This window comes from Adiantum capillus-veneris, chromosome 24 (assembly GCF_014529385.1).
Source record: "Adiantum capillus-veneris isolate H3 chromosome 24, ASM1452938v2, whole genome shotgun sequence".
NCBI classification, from domain to species: Eukaryota; Viridiplantae; Streptophyta; class Polypodiopsida; order Polypodiales; family Pteridaceae; genus Adiantum; species Adiantum capillus-veneris.
The window spans coordinates 82,699,949-82,717,695 of NC_140954.1; positions in this window are offsets into that span (position 1 = coordinate 82,699,949).

Consider the following 17,747-nt stretch of genomic DNA (forward strand, 5'->3'; position numbering starts at 1 on the left):
TTTAGATGTGATTGACTTGAGTGATAATTGTGAGATCAATGAGGAAGGCAAAGCTAAGGATACTTAGAGCAAGTGAAACACATCCATTGTGTCATCACAAGTAGGATCAACAAATACAGCTCCTACTAATGCGATAGAGGACATGCTTAAAAGAATGAACAATATGATGAGCAACATGCAAAGAATGCCAATGCGAAGCCCAATGCAAGGACAAAATCAGGGACAACCTATGGGACAAAAAAGGCAATTAAAATGGTGTGCTATTGAAGGGAAACGGACAAATCGTGAGACAAATGAGTGCTACTACAAACCGAAATATGATGGAAATGTTCAGTATGTGCCAATGAGGCCACAAGGGCAACCCATGTATAGATACACTCCCAATATGGCACCTGTGCAAAGATCACCCATGAATGTGGAGCGACCTCAACCAATATTAGTTCAGCAACCTCCACTTCCAGGGAATAGATCTATACCGATCGAGTACATGGTGTATGAGGAACAAACTGAGGAACAGGTGCTAGTACCCATTACTCCATATCCTGAGACTAGTTCAGTAACAACGAGATAGAAGAAGATTGGTATAACCAACCTGCTCCAGTTCCTATCAAGCCGATGTGCCAAGCACCCACTGATATAGCAAGAGACAAAACGGTGAAAGGAGATTGAAAAAAAGATACTGAAGGAGATAGAGGAAAAAATACAAACTCCTTCAATAGACTTTAAGGAACCCAAACCAAGATGAACTGGATCTGTTCTGGTTGACAAAATCTACAAACCAATCAATGCAGCTTTACAAGCCTTTCGAGCTAGACTAAAAGGAGGACAAACATTGAAAAACCAATGGAAAACTATCCAACGCCTGAAATGAAAGCAGCTAAGTTAGAAGCTTACAGAAACCTGGTGCAAATCACACAAGCCTTGATGGAAAAATAGAATCCTCAAGAGGGAGATGTAGAGAACCGAAAGAAGCTGATACCAAAACCCTAAGAGAAAAAACAACAAAAAAGGAAACGCTGGAAAATTGGGAGAACGAAGAAGTACAACCACCTAAACTGGAAGGATGGGATAGGGTGCCGATAGTTGAAGACGATTGGACAAACTACTTGTGGAAATGGGTTACGAAATCAAAAGATGGGAGTTTGATTCTGAAATCAGCACCAATAGAAGAAGTTCGATTTGACAGATCACCCATGAAACTAGATGAATAGTCGTTGTACGGAGATTGGGGATTGGCACATTTAGAATCTACAAAAGCTGAAAGGCTACGGACACTACCATCTTAATTAGGTGAGAATGAAGAGAAATCAATGGTCTGCAAAATAAAAAAATTGGAAAGGCCAAGATAGACTTTAGATGTGGCTAACTTACAAACCATTATGTCCATTACAATAATGTTGAAAGTCTCATCATTGCAACTTACATCCGCCCTAGTGAGTAGCATTTTTTATAAAGGAGGCTCCAAAGGAAACTCAATCATCTTTATTCCCAATTATTTCAAAAGTCCTTATCTAGTGCTCCTAAAGTGTAGAGCTCTTCCATGTCCAATATTAGAGCCTATCGAGGTGGCAGATCCATAAAAACAAAGGGAAATAAATCATTGATGTCCATAGCATCTACAATGGTCGAAACCACCAATTTCCTTGTTCCTAGTGGTGCTGGGTCAAAAATTCTTGCTTGCATTTTACTAGGAAGGCAAGATTCGATTAGAATTAGCTCTAGATATTACCCAACTCCTTCATTCATGTGACTTTTACTAAGGTTAATGAAGTCGTTAGTCCATCATACATTATGTCGACATAATAGAGAGAAAGTTAGTGTGAAAACCTTCAAATAATTCACCTTTGCCAAGCTTGAAGTTGAAGCGTCGCTTTCTCCTTTCACTCACAAAGCTAGTACAAGGCGTGGTCATGGTAACACAACCACGATCTACAGGTCGGTAGTGCAGCCACAATTTGAAGGTCCATAGCATTGGAGACTCGGAATCTTGATCATTGCAAAATGTAGACAACCACAATCCGCAGGTCCGTAGCATTGGAGACAGCCACAATCTGAAGGTCTGTAGCATTGGAGACTCGGCATCAATTGAATCTTGATCGTTGTAGGTCGTTGACATCAAGGTCAACATCGTAGGCAGAGGGCAACATAATTGCGTGATGGGTTGGCCCCTAGTCGAGACTCGACGCAGTGCTTGTGGTGATGAGTGAGTGAGTGAGTGTGTGTGTGTGTGTGTGTGTGTGTGTGTGTGTGTGTGTGTGTGTGTGTGTGTGTGTGTGCGTGCGTGCGCGTGTGTGTGTGACGTGTGTCTAACCTCATTATCCTATCTTATTGCAGATTTAGCGACAACCACAATTAAATTGTCAATCCATGGGACGAAGCTGACTCGACTAGTGCATAGAGACTACAAGAGGTCATCAATCTCTCGAAAAAAACAAACAACTCGTATCTAATTCAAGCTACACTCAAGTGACTAAAATCATCAAAAGCCAATCGCTCTTCGGCAAACAAATCACATCCGTTACAGTATCAAATGACATCCAAACGTAACGAAACTTCTAGGACATGTATATAAGGCCTAAGCACACATGCTTATGGTCTCAAATCCCACTTTAGGTCAAGTGCCAAAATCGTGATTATTAACAGCAGTGGACTTTTGACCTAGTTGTTTTCGACCTAGAATGCACGTAAATGCTTAGCAATGATGTCCCAATACCCCGCGTATGCTTAGTTTTTTATTTTGAAGTGTAAAATCTTACTTATGATGACATTAAGCCGCGTGTCGGCGACGCCAAAATCTACGAAATACCGTGATGTGTTTACGTCAATGTGTAGAGCTCTTACTTACGGTTGCAATGCAACAAACGCGACTGCAATGTGACAACCGGGGAGGGAGTAAGAAGCGCGAGAAGGAGAGTAGTGAGCGCCGTTAGCTCACGCTGTGTATTTCATTATCAAAAACTTAATAATAACTTACAAAAATTGGCTTTTATACCTTAGCCAAGGTTTTTGGTGGTCAAAACTAATAATCCGGGAGCTCTAACTAAAGATGGGTAATGATAGGTTGATACAATCTAGAAGCTTGTAGCCCGTGCTCATCAATTACAAAGGTTTATCCAAAAAAAAGGAGTTAAATATTCCCGATTTATCAAAATAATAAGTGTTTTTACAATGAGAGCTCCAAAAAATTGTATTTGAGTTAGCTTGTTGCTAACATTCTCCCCTCCTCGCCTGTGTCGTCCCTTGACACAGCTTTATGGGCTAGAGTAGTCTTCAGGTTGACGGCTAGCGAGGCGGTCTTTAAGCGCATTTAGGGCCTTTTCGTATCTGATCTTCCTTTCTTTATCGGGCACCTGCAAGAACTACATACTGACTCTGTTTTTCAGCTCTACTGCGGAGTAGCCTACAAATCTTGATGTCAGGTTGCTGATCATTGGCCCAAATATCTTTGTTCGCCAAGTGAAGAACCCTGTGTAGAACGCTTCCTCAAACGCCAGCATATTGTGAGAAGGTAAGAACATACATCTGGCGTAGAAGCCATAGAGGACTTCTTCGAAAGGTTGGCCACTAAGATCGTAGCATAAACCTTTATTACCATCGAGGAATGACATCCACAGGGCGCCCGCTTGCTCTGGCTCATGGAAAACTTCGATGCAGGTAAGCAGCATTCGACAGATTTTATATAGCATCGTACATGATAGATCGGGAAGACTTTTGAAGAAGGACATGGCACCCTATAGGATTTTCACCATGTACTCTTCTGTCGGTGGTCCCTTTTCTGGATCAGGCAACCTCGGGTAGTTCAGCCAGGTTGGCCGCTTCTTTGTTATTGCCTCATGTGCTTGTCAGGTCCTTACTCTTGGTACATGACAAAAAGTAGGATCCTTTTGTAGGGCCGCAAGTGCTCTTGTAAACAGAATCAAATACCTTGGATTCTTGTTCAACCAGCTCAGCCTCCACTTTGGGTGGTCTTGATATGCGCCTTCTACTTGCATATCTTTGTACATCCTCTCTTTGACTTGGAATAACTCTACCTTTATCAAAGGGTATGGCAGGGATTGTTGATGCCATTGCACATTGATTTGACTGGGAGTGAGTTGTGTAACGTTGACAAAGTGAAGAACTCTCAACTCCCAATCCATCGTTGCTTTCCACTGCTCATCTACCTCTTGTGTAATCTTTTCTTTCAATGCATCTTTCTCAGTTTTTGACAGTTGGACCATTGGCACTGTATCAGTTTCTGTGACTTGTACCTGGAATTCATCCTCGCCACCTAGCTCTTCTGCTGGCTGTGTCTCCATCTCAGTGAATGAAACTGAGGGGATCTCTATCTGTGGTTTCTCTGAAGTTCCCACCTCTTCTTGCGTTTCTGGTCGTCCATCTCTCAACAGCTGGTTGACTCTTTTAAGCTCAGCTATTTCTTCTAGCAGTTGGTCTTCTCTTTGCACCCACATTAAAGCCAGGTCTCTACACTGAGACTGCTCCAATTTTAGCTCCAGCTCAAGGTCTTTACTAATACTTTGTAGACCTCATCTGTTTCTTTGATCGAGGCTACTGCGGGATTTTGTCGTATTTGCCGCAAGAAAGTTGCCTGATCATTTATTCTCTGCTCTGAGTATTGTAGGGAGGTGTTCGCTACATCTAATTGTACTTGCATCTTTTGAACTAACAGGGTTGTAGTTAGAAGTTCGTTGGTAACTTCTGTCAGTTGTTCATCTTTGGCTTTACAAGCATCTGACAACTTTGTAAGTAGGTCACCGAGCTCCTCCATCTCCTTTTGTTGTTTATCCCTTGCTAGTTGATGTTGTTCAGCTTTAGCTTTCAATTCCTACACTTGTCTTTGTAGATAGATGATGACATTTAATCTATCATCTAACTCCCCTTGGAGAGCGTCAATCACCATCTCTAGTTCTTTAGCCTTTGTGCTGCGGCTAAGTGCTGCTGTTCGGAGTCTTTCCGTCATGTCCTATATTTGCTTGGCATACTCGTTAGACTTGCAGGATTACTTCGTTGTTTGATTTCCAATCTTCATTTCTTGCTAGCTGCGTAGATGTCTCGGCAGTCTTGTGTGTCTCTCAACTGCGTCATGGCGACTAATTGTTTTTGCCCTTGAGGCTATGGGCTGATCTTCTTCTGTTGTGTCATCCTAAGGCTTCATGGATGCCTCGACCTTTTCTTGTTCTGTAGAGGTAGAAGGTGTTTCCTTGAAATCCTGATCTCTTGTTTGTTCAAACTTTGTGGTGTCCTCTGGTGCAAGACTTGCTGCCCTTTCTAGCTCTGGCTCTTGCTCTTTGTGTTTCTCTTGTGTAGTAGTGGCCTGTTGTGTAGATTCGGCTGCTTCTCTTTGTTCAGGCTCTGTCTCTTTTATAGGCTCAGTTTCTGTGGCTTTATCTGCTGGTGAAGGTGGTGGACTTGGCATAGGGTGATCATGCTGTTCTGAAGCAGGTGAAGAAGGTCGGGGAGATATATCACATTGATCATGCTGTGCTTCTCCTTGTGCAGTTGCTTCCTCTGCTTGCTTTTGTTGCTCCGCTGGCTCTTTAGCATTCTATTCCTCTCTTTGGGCTTCTTTCAGCTTTAAATCTTCTGCCTCCTGATACATTTTTTCCAGTAACTCTGTGGGATGTTCGGCTTGTTTCCTGGCATGGTGCTTTGTTCTTGGCCCTTTGAGTTCAATGGGTACCCACTTTGCCAGGTCCTTGCCTTGTGCTTGGCGGCTGTGTTCGTAGGAGTGCTTTTCTCTTTCAAATCTAGCTTGTTTTTGTTGTGGCTCCTCCTGATGTGCTGCCACGGCTTTTTTTTTCATCTCTTCCCTTCGTGCTCTTTTTTCCTCATTATTTGAGCTTTCACTCTACTATGTCGTTCTGGCGAGCTCTCAACAGACTCTTCATCAGACTTGTATGTTCTCTTGGTAGATCTTGTGGCTCAAGGGGAAGGTTGTGCTGACAAGATCCAAGTGTTCTGATCTGGGGCAGGCGGCAAGTTGTCGGCCATGCCGATAGCATGGTAGGTAATTCTGGTTAGAACCTCTGGTGCTCCCAGATGTTATTTTTCTCTCTTTCTTTGTCCCCTTCAATGTGGACAACATATATTGTGCATGGTCAATTGGTTGCCTGGTTGTTGATTTGAGAGCTTGTGTAAAATGTTGTGGCAACCGCATGATTGGGTGTCGTATACCTTGGCGGTCTCTTGGTGAGGAAGTGGAAGTGTTGATGATAGAATCTTGCAGGTTCCTCCACCTGTTTTTGGATGAGACCGGCAAATGCGGCAGCGGCGGTTTCCTTGGTGAAAGTTCCTGCCATCTTTCTATCTCTTGCCCTCATTGTCATTCCCTCTATTGGCAGTTTTAGAGCTTCTGCCACTATGTCTTTTGTAATCACCACCTCAACTTTGTTCCCTTGCTGGTCAGAGGTTTGGGCGGTTCCATCTTCTTTGATCATGGACAAGAGCTCATAAGCTTTTTGGAAGTCCACTACACATGGCTCTTGTTCATAAAACTCTCTGAGTCTAAGCCTTCTGTTGGCTTCTTTGGTCTCGGGCTTTGTGGCGAGATCATAAACTTCTTTTGGTAGAAGTTACAGTTCTACCTGATGTCCTTCTTCGCTCTTGAATCTACTTGTGAACACTGTGGTGTTATTCTCTTTCAACTGTTCTCTTGATAGATAGCTTTGGCAGTTTTAACTGAACTGGGGTCCAATTGATATGGTGGTAGCTCTTGTAGTTTCTCCTTTTGCGAGAGCTTCTTCTTGGCCCTGTCTGCGGCTTGCATGGCTCCTATTAAGTGAATAGAGTATCAAAGTTAGCAAATTTGGCAGATTCTTCTCTGAAATGTCCTTCAGTCGAAAATGCTGACAAATTGAGTCTAATTTGCTTCAAATCAATTTTTGAACATGCATAGATGCATAAAAACATGTAAAGAGCAAAATTATTAAGTCCAAACAAAAAATTGCAACAAAAGTAAATAATCGCGATTATTTACAGCTGAGTAATTTTTTCAACTTTTTGTAAATTTGGCAATTATAGGCTTGAAGTATATACTAGTTAGATACTCTGAGTGAAATATGGGCTCATTTGAGTGCACAAGATGAAAATGGTGCCAGATTTAGGCATTAGGTCTCTGAAACAATAGATGTAAAGAAATTTTTGAGATTTTGAGCTCCAAATTTGTTCAAACTTGGCTTGTGGGCTTATTACAACATGTACTTTGGATCTATGATGGCAAAGTTGCAAATTTCCCCCATCTTGGCAAAAAAGCAAATAATTACGATTATTAAACTTTTCATCAAAATGAATATTTTTTGGTGCAACTTGGTTCTAGGCATGGTCCTGTGTATGGATATGAGGTGATTTGGATTTAAAAATGTGGCTGTGTCTGATGCCGTTTCTGAAGTTTAGTGCCGCTTCGGGTCACCGTATGGTCATGTGGCTATATAGACGTGTCGAGCATGTCGAGATGCTCCCACCCATGAGTTTTGGTAGCATTTGGGCGCCTCTCCGCCGATTTCCCATTTGGTGGCCTCTTGCGGGGCTCTAGGAATTAGGGTTTTTCCTGATGGTTTTCTACTGCTTGTGGGCATCCAAAAGTGGTCTCCTATACTAGGGTAATCTGCCGATGAAGCCTCATTGATTTTGGGTTAGCCGTTAGGTGGTCGCGACTAACTGTAGGTCTCTACCTCTCGCTTTTTGTGTGAACCCTACGCTAGTGTTCGCGACAAAACAACAAACATGCGCGAAAAGCTCAAGGTGGTGAGCCTACCTCTCATGTCTGGAGCCTGTCGGGTAGTCGTGCGCGTCGTAGAAGCTGCTGGAAGTCCCGTTCGCTCTAGGTGGCAGAAGCTTTCTCTCAAAAGTCAATAGTGAAAATGAGCTTAAACTGAAGTGCAAATTTCTTATAATGGGGGTCCCCGAACCACTTTTCATGAAATTTGACATGTACTCCCAACTTCTTGCGAGATGCGGTTTAGGCTACTCCATTTGCCCAATTTCTGAGAAATTTGACGTTTCGATCAAAATCTGGCCAAAACACGCTTTTCGCTCCAGTCTCATAATTGCACCCCCATTGTACCATAGGTTGTCCAATAGTCACTGATCATCCCTATATTTTTTGTTTTTCATTATGACCATTTTTCACCTGCTTTTTGTATTTTTGAAGTTTTTTTGCCGAAAATTAGTAAAATTACAAGGAAAATAGCAAATCAAACCCAGAAAATCCCCAAAAATCATAATAAATCAAAAACATCACCAAAAACACTATATACACTCAGATGCAATTTTTATGGCCGGATTTCTCCGTTTTACCACTATTTTGCTCGACAAATGACTATTTTTACTTATATACACACACCTAGGGGCTTGATTTGGCGTTTGGCCCCATATACTTATAGATTCATGCTGTATAAGGGCATATGTACTTGGATTAGTCCAATAAATTTCACACTCAAACGACAACCCTTTAAAATAGTCGAAAAACATGCCCTTTTTTGCTCTTTCTGCCATTGGGTCCGCATTTGAGAATGCCTCCCCCCCTCCTAGCCAGAGTCCTCTCGGACGACAAGGTATCATCTTGGAGTATGTGCCATGCATGGATTAAAAAATTGTGCTAATGCTTGGCCGTGTAATGTGGCCCTAATGATGCATACTCGGTCAATGCATGGAAAAATTAATGTTGTGCAAGAAGGGGGTATAAGCAACATGCTTATTGGCATTCACCGTCGAGGTTTCCTGTTTGTTGTTGATTTGGTCGGCAGATTTTCTTTGTAAGTAAAATTTGCAACTCTACCGCTCGTTGTTTGATCGTCTTTCTTGCAAAAGTCAGTTTTATTGCCGCCATTGTCGATATGGCCGTAGTTGTCTCCTTGGAGAGAATTGTCTTGGTGGAACTGGCTGTATTCTTTGTCTCTTTGCTTTCCATTTGTAGCTTTGCTTTAGTGGTTTTTGCAGGTTGATTGCTACTTTCGCAGTTTTCATTGTTTTGCTGTTGATTGGCACCCACATGGATCGGTTTGCCGGTTTCCTATGTTATGTTTGTCTGCATGCCGATCTTGCTTGTACTGAAGGGAGTTCCTGTTGCTTCGATTTTGGGATCCAAATGCGAGTCGCATTTATGTTGTTATTGAGCAGTCTCTTTGGGATCCAGATCTGTTTTATTTCCTTGGTTTTTGGTTGAACTCTTTTCTCCTTTTGACTCTTGCTGCTGTTGTATTGTGGTTTGTCTGCCATGTCACCTCTGTCCTTCCGCACCCATACTTTTTTGTCATGGGTTGCTAACCTTGATCTTGGCACTGTGGTCTGTGTTGTTTTATGTTTGTAGTGAACATGGTTGGCAGTTCCCTGTTTGTTTGCCATGTTGTTCTTTAGTGGCCCCCATTCTTTTGGTTCTTTATCTAGTGATTGCATTGCTAGCAGCTGATTCTTCAGGGGTTGCTGAGCAAAGGCTACCACCTGCTGTTCTTGTGCATGTTGAATCTTGACTGCATCCGCATTCCAATCTATCCGCACATTGTACTCTTTTTGCCAAGGTTGTCCCAACAACATGGTGTATTGTGTGCTTTCATCCTCAACCACATAAAACTTGTGTGGGTAAATATATTGATGTATTTGTACATGCAGTATAATCCAGCCCAATGTTTTCAGCGAATGTGATGTACTACTTTCCAGCACTTGTGGTGTAGGATGTAGTTGACCTTTGAACTTGAGCTTTTTGTATAAGTTGTAAGAGATTAGATTTGCTTGAGCTCCAGAATCAAGCAATGTCGTCAATTCAACTTGATTGCTACCCACTTTGACTGCAATTATTGGCTCCACTGTGTCGTCATCAAAATTCGTTAGTCGAATGGCATTCACAACGGTGATCCACATTGTTGTTGTTGTCGTAGAAGCCTTCTTTTTCAATGCGTTCTTTTGCTTCTGCTTGGGCTTCTTTTTGTACCCTCTGTTTCTCCTCCATCCGTTGTTTTTCTTGATGGATTTGTTGAAGCATATCCTGGGTTAGTGGCAAATGATATTTTTTTAATCGACACCCACTAATCCAATTTGGCATTTCTTCACCTGCTAATGTAGCAAGCTTGACAGCTCCGCTTTGTGATAAGTCACTAATCACAAAGGGTCCCATTCCTTGCTTTTTAAGTTTCTTGGCATGTTGCTTCAAGGTATAAACAAGTACATAATCACCTGTTTTGAACTCTTTTGTGCGCACATGCTTGTCAAAAAACTCTTTTTGTCTTCTCTTTTTAGCATAGATCAAAGCTACAGCTCGTAAGCAAAGTTCATCTAGCTTTTCAAGATCGTCTATTCTTGAAGAGAGCTCATGCCCTGTCCATTCTAAGCGTTTCGCTACTCGTAGAGTTGGAATTAAAAACTCTATGGGTAATATAGCATTTAGGCCAAACACCATGTTGTACGGTGTTGTTCCTATTGATGTTTTGTAAGCTACCATGTATGCCCATAGTGTTGAGTGTAGCTACTGGTCCCAATTTGTCCTTGACTCTGATACAATTTTAGTTAAAATAGTGCATATTGTTTTATTTGTGGCCTCAGCTTGTCCATTTGCCTGTGGATGATATGGAGCAGATTTTCTATGTATGACCATGAATTCCTCTAGCAGATATTCAATGACTTCATTAAGAAAATGTGTTCCTCGATCACTGACAGTTTCTATTGGTAACCCGTATTGTACAAAGACATTCTCATACAAAAATTGTGCAGTGGTTCTTGCGTCTGCTTTTTGTGCTGCCTTGGCTTCCGCCCATTTTGTGAGATAGTCCGTAGCCACAATGATATATTGGGTGTGGGTGCGATATGCAGGGGGTGAAATAGGCCCCACACAATCAATGCCCCATTTTGCAAATGCCCTTGCTCCCATCATTGAACGTAGTGGCATTTCATCTCTCTTTATCGGCACCTTGGTGCGCTGACATGCGTCACATCGCTTTACAAACTCTTCAACATCCATATGCAATGTAGGCCACCATATTCCTGCGGTTAAGACAATTTTGTTGTCTTATCGCCTCAAAAATGACCTCCACTTATGCCTCCATGTCCGTGTTCTAGAATCAGCAAGTATTCACTTTCACTTGCGCAGATTCTAAGTTGATTGTCCTTTCCTCGCTTATAGAGTTGGTTCCCAATTAAATTATAGTCGCGAGCCTCCAGCTCTATAGCCCTTATCCGTGTTCTTGTTATGTTTTCAGGAAACGTCCTTGTGGTTAAGAAATCAATGATATATTGACTCCATGCAGGTGCAATGTTTACCTGAAACAATGTCACGTGATCCACTGGTCGTTTGGCACTACATATAGTACAATTGTCAACATATACATGTGTGTCAGCATACATAGTTGACCAATAAACCCCTAATTGTCTCAGTCTCTGGTGTGTTTTCATTGTTGAACAATGAAATGCACAATCTTGGACGTGTGCTTCTTCAAGATAACACTCGAATTCCTCTGAATTTATACATAATCGTAGAATCTTGTCCGATCCTAGATGATACAGCTGTCCTGCAATCAACTGGAAGTTTTTTGTTTATCGAATTGTTTGCTGTTTGGATATGTCTTCCTTGTTATCAAATCTACCTCCAAAGGAAAGAATGCTAACTATTTTCTGAGACCATTTGGGTATCATTTCAATATTGAAAAGATACGCATCAGGTATGTCATCATCTACTCCTTCAAGAGCTTCCCCGTTTTGCAGCCTTGAAAGATGATCCCCCCGTAGATGAGTTTTACCCTTTTTGACAACCACTGTGAAATCAAACTCTAGCAATATAATAAACCAACGTACAATTCTCCCAGTATTGCATGGTTTATTTACCAGATACAAAAGAACTTGATGATCTGTGAAGAACACAAATTTGTTTGCGAGCAAATAATGCCGAAATTTCTTTACAGCATAAATCATTCCTAACCCCTCTCTTTCAGTGGTTGTGTAGTTCTTTTCTGCACTATTTAACTGTCGGCTTGCATACAAACTGGGAAATCCATTGTTCCATCTCCAGGTTGAGCCACAATACTCCCAATTGCATATGCAGAAGCATCTATGTGAACATGGAATATCTTTTCCCAATCTGGTGCTTTAAGTACAAGTGCTGATACAAGGTTTTCCTTGAGCTTTTGGAATGAAGTTTCACACTCCTCAGTCCAATTGAAACTGACTAGCAAACGATACAGAGGTTGTGCAATGACTGCATACATATATATGAATCTTCGATAATATCCGCAGTGTCCCATGAAGGATTGCACTTGTTTCGCATTAGTAGGCCTGGGTAGGTCTACTATGACTTTGATTTTGTCTAGATCAGTGGTTATGCCATTTCTTGAGACAATAGGTCCTAAGATGCGGCCTTGCCTAACCATAAAAATGCACTTTTTTGGGTTAAGACAGATTCGATATGTTCTGCACTTCTCAAATACCTTTTTTAAATGGTCTATATGTTCCTCTCGTAGAAGAGAGTGTACACAAAGATCATCCATGTATATTTCTAAGAATATTCTCAAGTATTCTTTGAACGCATGAGTCATTAACCTTTGAAAGATAGCTGGGGCATTAGTTAAGCCGAAAGGCATAACTCGATACGCATAGATTCTCCATTCTGTGGCAAACGCTGTTTTGTGTTGATCCTCTATTACAATTGTCAATTGGTTATATCCTAAAAACCCATCAAGAAAGGAATAAGCCTGTTTCCCTGCCACCCTCTCAAGTACATGTTTTGTGATCGGCAAGGGATAATTATCCCTTATGGTGGTTGCATTTACCTTTTTGAGGTTCACACACACTCACAGTTTTTCGTTCTTTTTGGGGACAACCACAATGGGTGACACTCAATCTCTATGTTTGATTTCATAGATGAATTCTGCATCCATCAGCTTGTCAATCTCATCTTCGATTTGTTTAGCAAATGTGTCATTATATGTATAAGGATGCTGTTTGCTAGGTTTGGCATCTGATTTCAAAGGAATTGTATGTTGGCATATCGATGGATCAACTCCTTTGAGGTCTTTGTAGGACCATGCAAACACATCTTTATACTTCTTGAGAAGTTGTGTTAGCAGTTCTTCTTCGTCAAGCTCTAAATCAGTTGCAATATAGACCGGCTGAGGCTTTTCACCTGGTTCAGCGAGGTCTATCCATTTTGCATTTTTCGGCCCATCATAAGATTCCTGGTTTATTCTTTCCTTGACTGGTGGTGTCATTATAATTTTTCTGTCTTGGATGGTGAATTTCCGATAGTGTGATGGTACATTCATGTTTCCTTTTTCTGACTCCTCCTTACCATCACTTTCTCCCTCAGTCGTCCATACCTCCCGTAAAGACCGTTTTAGTTCTTGGTATTTCTTTTTACGCTCCAATTTGGTCCACTCTGGGTCTTTTGTTGTTTCTTGTTTTGATTTTTGAGATTTTTTTGATTGTGTTTTTGTTTTAGCTTTCCGTACTTGTTTTAATTTCTCTCGCGTTCTTTCCCTTTGAACTCTTGAGAATCTGCCTGATATTTGATCTTTTACACAATCCTCTGCTTTGACAAGCATTAGATAGTGAGTTTTATCTTTTATCATGGGCATCAGGTTCTCTCTCATTTTGTTTTCTGCTCGTTTTTTCCTATAGCGTTCCTGGCGTCTAGGGTGGTGATTGGCAAAATCATAGAACTTGATATCCGCTGTTTTCTCCCCACGCTCGCTTGAGCTGTCTAAACACTCGTTATCTGCATCGTCATTTACTTCCAGATGCTCAGAGGAGTTATAAAACTCTTCTTGTTCTGTTGGTTCTACATTCTCATCTCCTCCTCGTATAAGGCTTACCATGTAATAGGGTAGCACATCATAACCATCCTTATCGCAAAATTTTGTCGTTGGGCTATCTGTAATGATACAGACATCCAATGTTGCTAGTATGTGTTCCCATCCCAGAGGTTCCAAGGCATCTTCAGGAAAAGGTTCCGGAATATAATCCTTGTCCTCAATCGCTCTTTCTAAGACGCATTCCTCTCTTTTTAAGCTCCCACAATGTGAAGCTCTGCACATCCATAGCTCTTTTTGTTGCCCTAACCATGCTGGGAGTTCTGACCCTGCCAATGTAGCTGAATCAAACTCTTTCACTGGTGTCTGGTTCACATCCTTCAAGTGAATTTTGGTTGTAGTCTCGCCATGTCTGAGGTATATGTGGTCGTAACCCCAATCCTGGACCATCTTTAATTGTCGCATGAATGGTCTTCCCAAGATGATCTCGTAATTGTTCTTTTTGTCGAAATCGACTATTGCAAATGTATGCTCATACTCGATTCCGCACGAGGTGACAATTACTTTTTCTAAGAGTCCTAGAGGCTTTTCCATGAACCCATCTGCCAATTGCAATTTCATTATGGACCATCTTTAATTGTCGCATGAATGGTCTTCCCAAGATGATCTCGTAATTGTTCTTTTTGTCGAAATCGACTATTGCAAATGTATGCTCATACTCGATTCCGCACAAGGTGACAATTACTTTTTCTAAGAGTCCTAGAGGCTTTTCCATGAACCCATCTGCCAATTGCAATTTCATTCTGGTAGCTCTCAAAGCCGGTTTTCCCCATTTTTTCCAGATTTCTTTGGTGGCAATAGAGACTCCTGCTCCACTGTCAAGAATAGCTTTGGAAACTACTCGTTGGAATTCTACTGGTAGCGTGGTGTTTCCATCTTCTCCCTCGTAGTATTCTCCAACCTTGTTTAAAGGTACTGGCCTTGTGTTTAGTTGAGGCCTGTCCAATTCTCTGATCCCTTCTTGAAGCTTCGAGGTGGGGTCTTTCACTTCAAATTTTTCTAAGAATTTGCCTACGGTGGTCCACATGTTTGGTCGTAGCATTAGGAGTTCGGCTAATGTGATTGTGCATGCCACAAGGATGGACAATAACTCAATCAACCCTCGTGAATCCATCACTCTGTTAGAAGAAAATCTTTGAGATGGGATTTCTCTCACCTTCGACTTGGCTTCATACTCTCCTAGGTAAGAGGGTAGAGTTTTTAGTGAGTCTGGTTGGCTGTGCCCCGAACTAATTGATCCCTGGTCTCCCCCTTGTGAATGCATATCAAAGTTCATTTGTGATCTTGCTTCAAATTCTTCAATAGGAGGTAAGATCTCATTTTTCTCTTTTCTTGTGCTATTCATGTGGTAACTCACCCTGTTAGCTTCATTGGCATCACAGACTTGCTTCCACAGGTCATCTAGACCATTACAATCCTTACCCATTTCTACCAATGTTTTAAGCTGGAACCCCTCACTTGCCTCATCTGTTGTATTGGGCACTATGATAGGCTCTCCCCTAGACTCATAGGCATTCGTGAGTCTTTCCTTCGTTTCTACTTGTTTCTCTAAAGTTGGTTTGATAGGGGTTGGAGCTAGTACTTCATGTCAACTTGCAGGTTTACCAAGCGGGTTTTCTATCAGAGATTGAGTTGTTTCAATCATCTTTCTACACATTTTTAACCTCTGTTTTTCTATTTCAGCATACGGATAAGTCATCCATTTTTGCTCTTGGGTTTGGTTCTTTTTGAGTCTGGCTTCGTAAGCTTTTAGAAGTGCATCTAACTGCTCATTTAACTTTTCTGCCAACAGTGATCCTCTTGATCCTGCACTTTTGGGTTCTGCTATTTCCTTGGGTGCTATGGTTGCCGCAGGTGTGAGCTTAGGCTAGCTAGATCCTCTAACCGCTCTAATCTATCATTGGTGTGTTTTAACTCCTCGGATAGAGCCGTTTGCTCTCGTTCTCTCCTGGATTTCATACGCGCCTTTCTAGCTTTCCAAGTGCTTCTCTGATTTTTCCTTTCTTAACTTGGGGCATCGGTTTTTGGCTCTTCAATTATGGGTTCGTTCGTCATTCTTTGAGCTTGGGCTCGTGTCACTACTTGAATAGGTATTATTGTCTCGTTTTCTGACCCTCCACTAGAAGGCACTGCTTCCAGCATGTTCAAGGTAGTTTTTGCTCCTTTGCTCGGGTTCTTAGGGCAATCGGGAATCAAATGAGTAACTCCACACTCGGTGCAATATGCGTTGACTCTAATGATTTCATCATGAGGACAGTCTCTTAGCCAATGGTCTCCACCACATTTGTAGCAGGGTCCCTTAGGCTGTTGAGGTGCTCCTTGAGCTTCTCTTTGTTAGTATGCATGTCTCTGCCCGCCCATGCCTCCATTGGCTATGAACAACAATGTTCGTTCATCCAATCTATATTTTCCTTCTCCTGCTGCCTGTGCAGCTGTTGGTGGTGCTGCACTTTCTATCATGCATGCTCCATGATTCTAGCGTTGGGGGTTCTTGCGGTGGATAATAGGCAGTACTTGCATCATATCCATTGGGATCTTCGTAATATGCATGCATAGGCACCAAAGCCTTCTCTTCTGGTTCGGTTACTGTTGGTGTGTATTTTATGCCAACTGGTCTGAATCCTGGTAGGGGTGGTTGCTGCCCCAACACTGGTTGTGGTCTTTCTACACCTACATGTCCTGGTAGGTTGCCTGCTTGATATCTAGGCATCGATGGAAGTTGAGGAGATGCTACCGGAGCTTGGGGAGCGTAAGGTCTCTCTCTCGCATACCCCTTGTTATAATAACATTCCTCCGTCCCATGGTTTGTCCATTTTTGTTCAATAGCACACCACTTGGGCTGTTTAGCCTGAGGTTTGGCGTACATGTTAATATTTTTTAGCACTTCTTCTACATGCTCCTGGCTTACAGCTACTTCTCCTTTCGGTGCTGTCTTAGCGGACTTGCTTACACTTTGTTGTGAGGATGAATCGTCATCAAGATCCTTGAACTCACCCTCCTTGTAGACCGCACAATTGTCCACAAGGTAAAGAGCCTCCTTAGTTAACTCATTTAACGTCGTACTCCTCTTCATATGTAAGTCCTTTTGGAGATCTGCATTCCTTAGTCCTTGGATAAATATAAGCATAAGTCTGGACTGAGTTGGTAGTTCTTCCACATGACAGAACTTAACATATCTTTTTAGTCGTAGGGCTTCCTTTCGCACAGATTTCCCATCTTTCTGTTTGAATTTATGGATTTGTGAGACTGTATTATGAGCTATTCCCCTTTGTGAGAATTCCTCAATAAACTCGTCAAACACCTCCTCCATAGACTCAAAGTCTCTACACTCCACAGAGTCAAACCAAGTAGCAGCGTCATCCTCTAGGGTTAGTCCAAACCTTGCAAATTGGGTAGGGAAGTCTAACACCTCTTCAGCTCTAATTACACGCACAAAGGCTGCTACATGATCCTTAGGATCTCTGTTTCTCGTGTATTTCTTGTTTACCCATTTTTGCACTTGAGAAGGTTTAATTCTACGATGGTCTACAAATCTCATCATTGGATCTCCTCGTCCTAATCGATATACCTCCTCTGGCATTCGGTAGTAAGCGGGTTCCTCTCCCATTAGTGCTCCTAAGCCATAATTTCTAAATGTTCTTGTAAGAGATGGTTCATCTCTTCGAACTCGCTCTGTGGGTGGTCTTCCAAGCTCTCTTGACCCTTGAGTTTTTGGCTTGCTCTCACCCTGATACCATGAATAGAGTGGTGGTTCTTGTAAATTCCTTAGCCCTCGTGCGGCTTGATAACCATCTCGGTTTCGGTCTTGTTCTAATGTTGCACTCTGTCGAAGCCATGCCTGCAATGATGGCTGGGTTGCTGGTTGGCTCTGGTTGTTGAACGTCTGTTGTCGGATAGAATGTGAGGTTGCGTCATACTCTTCTGAAAAGGGATTTGTCTACTTGCTAGGGGTATAGGTGT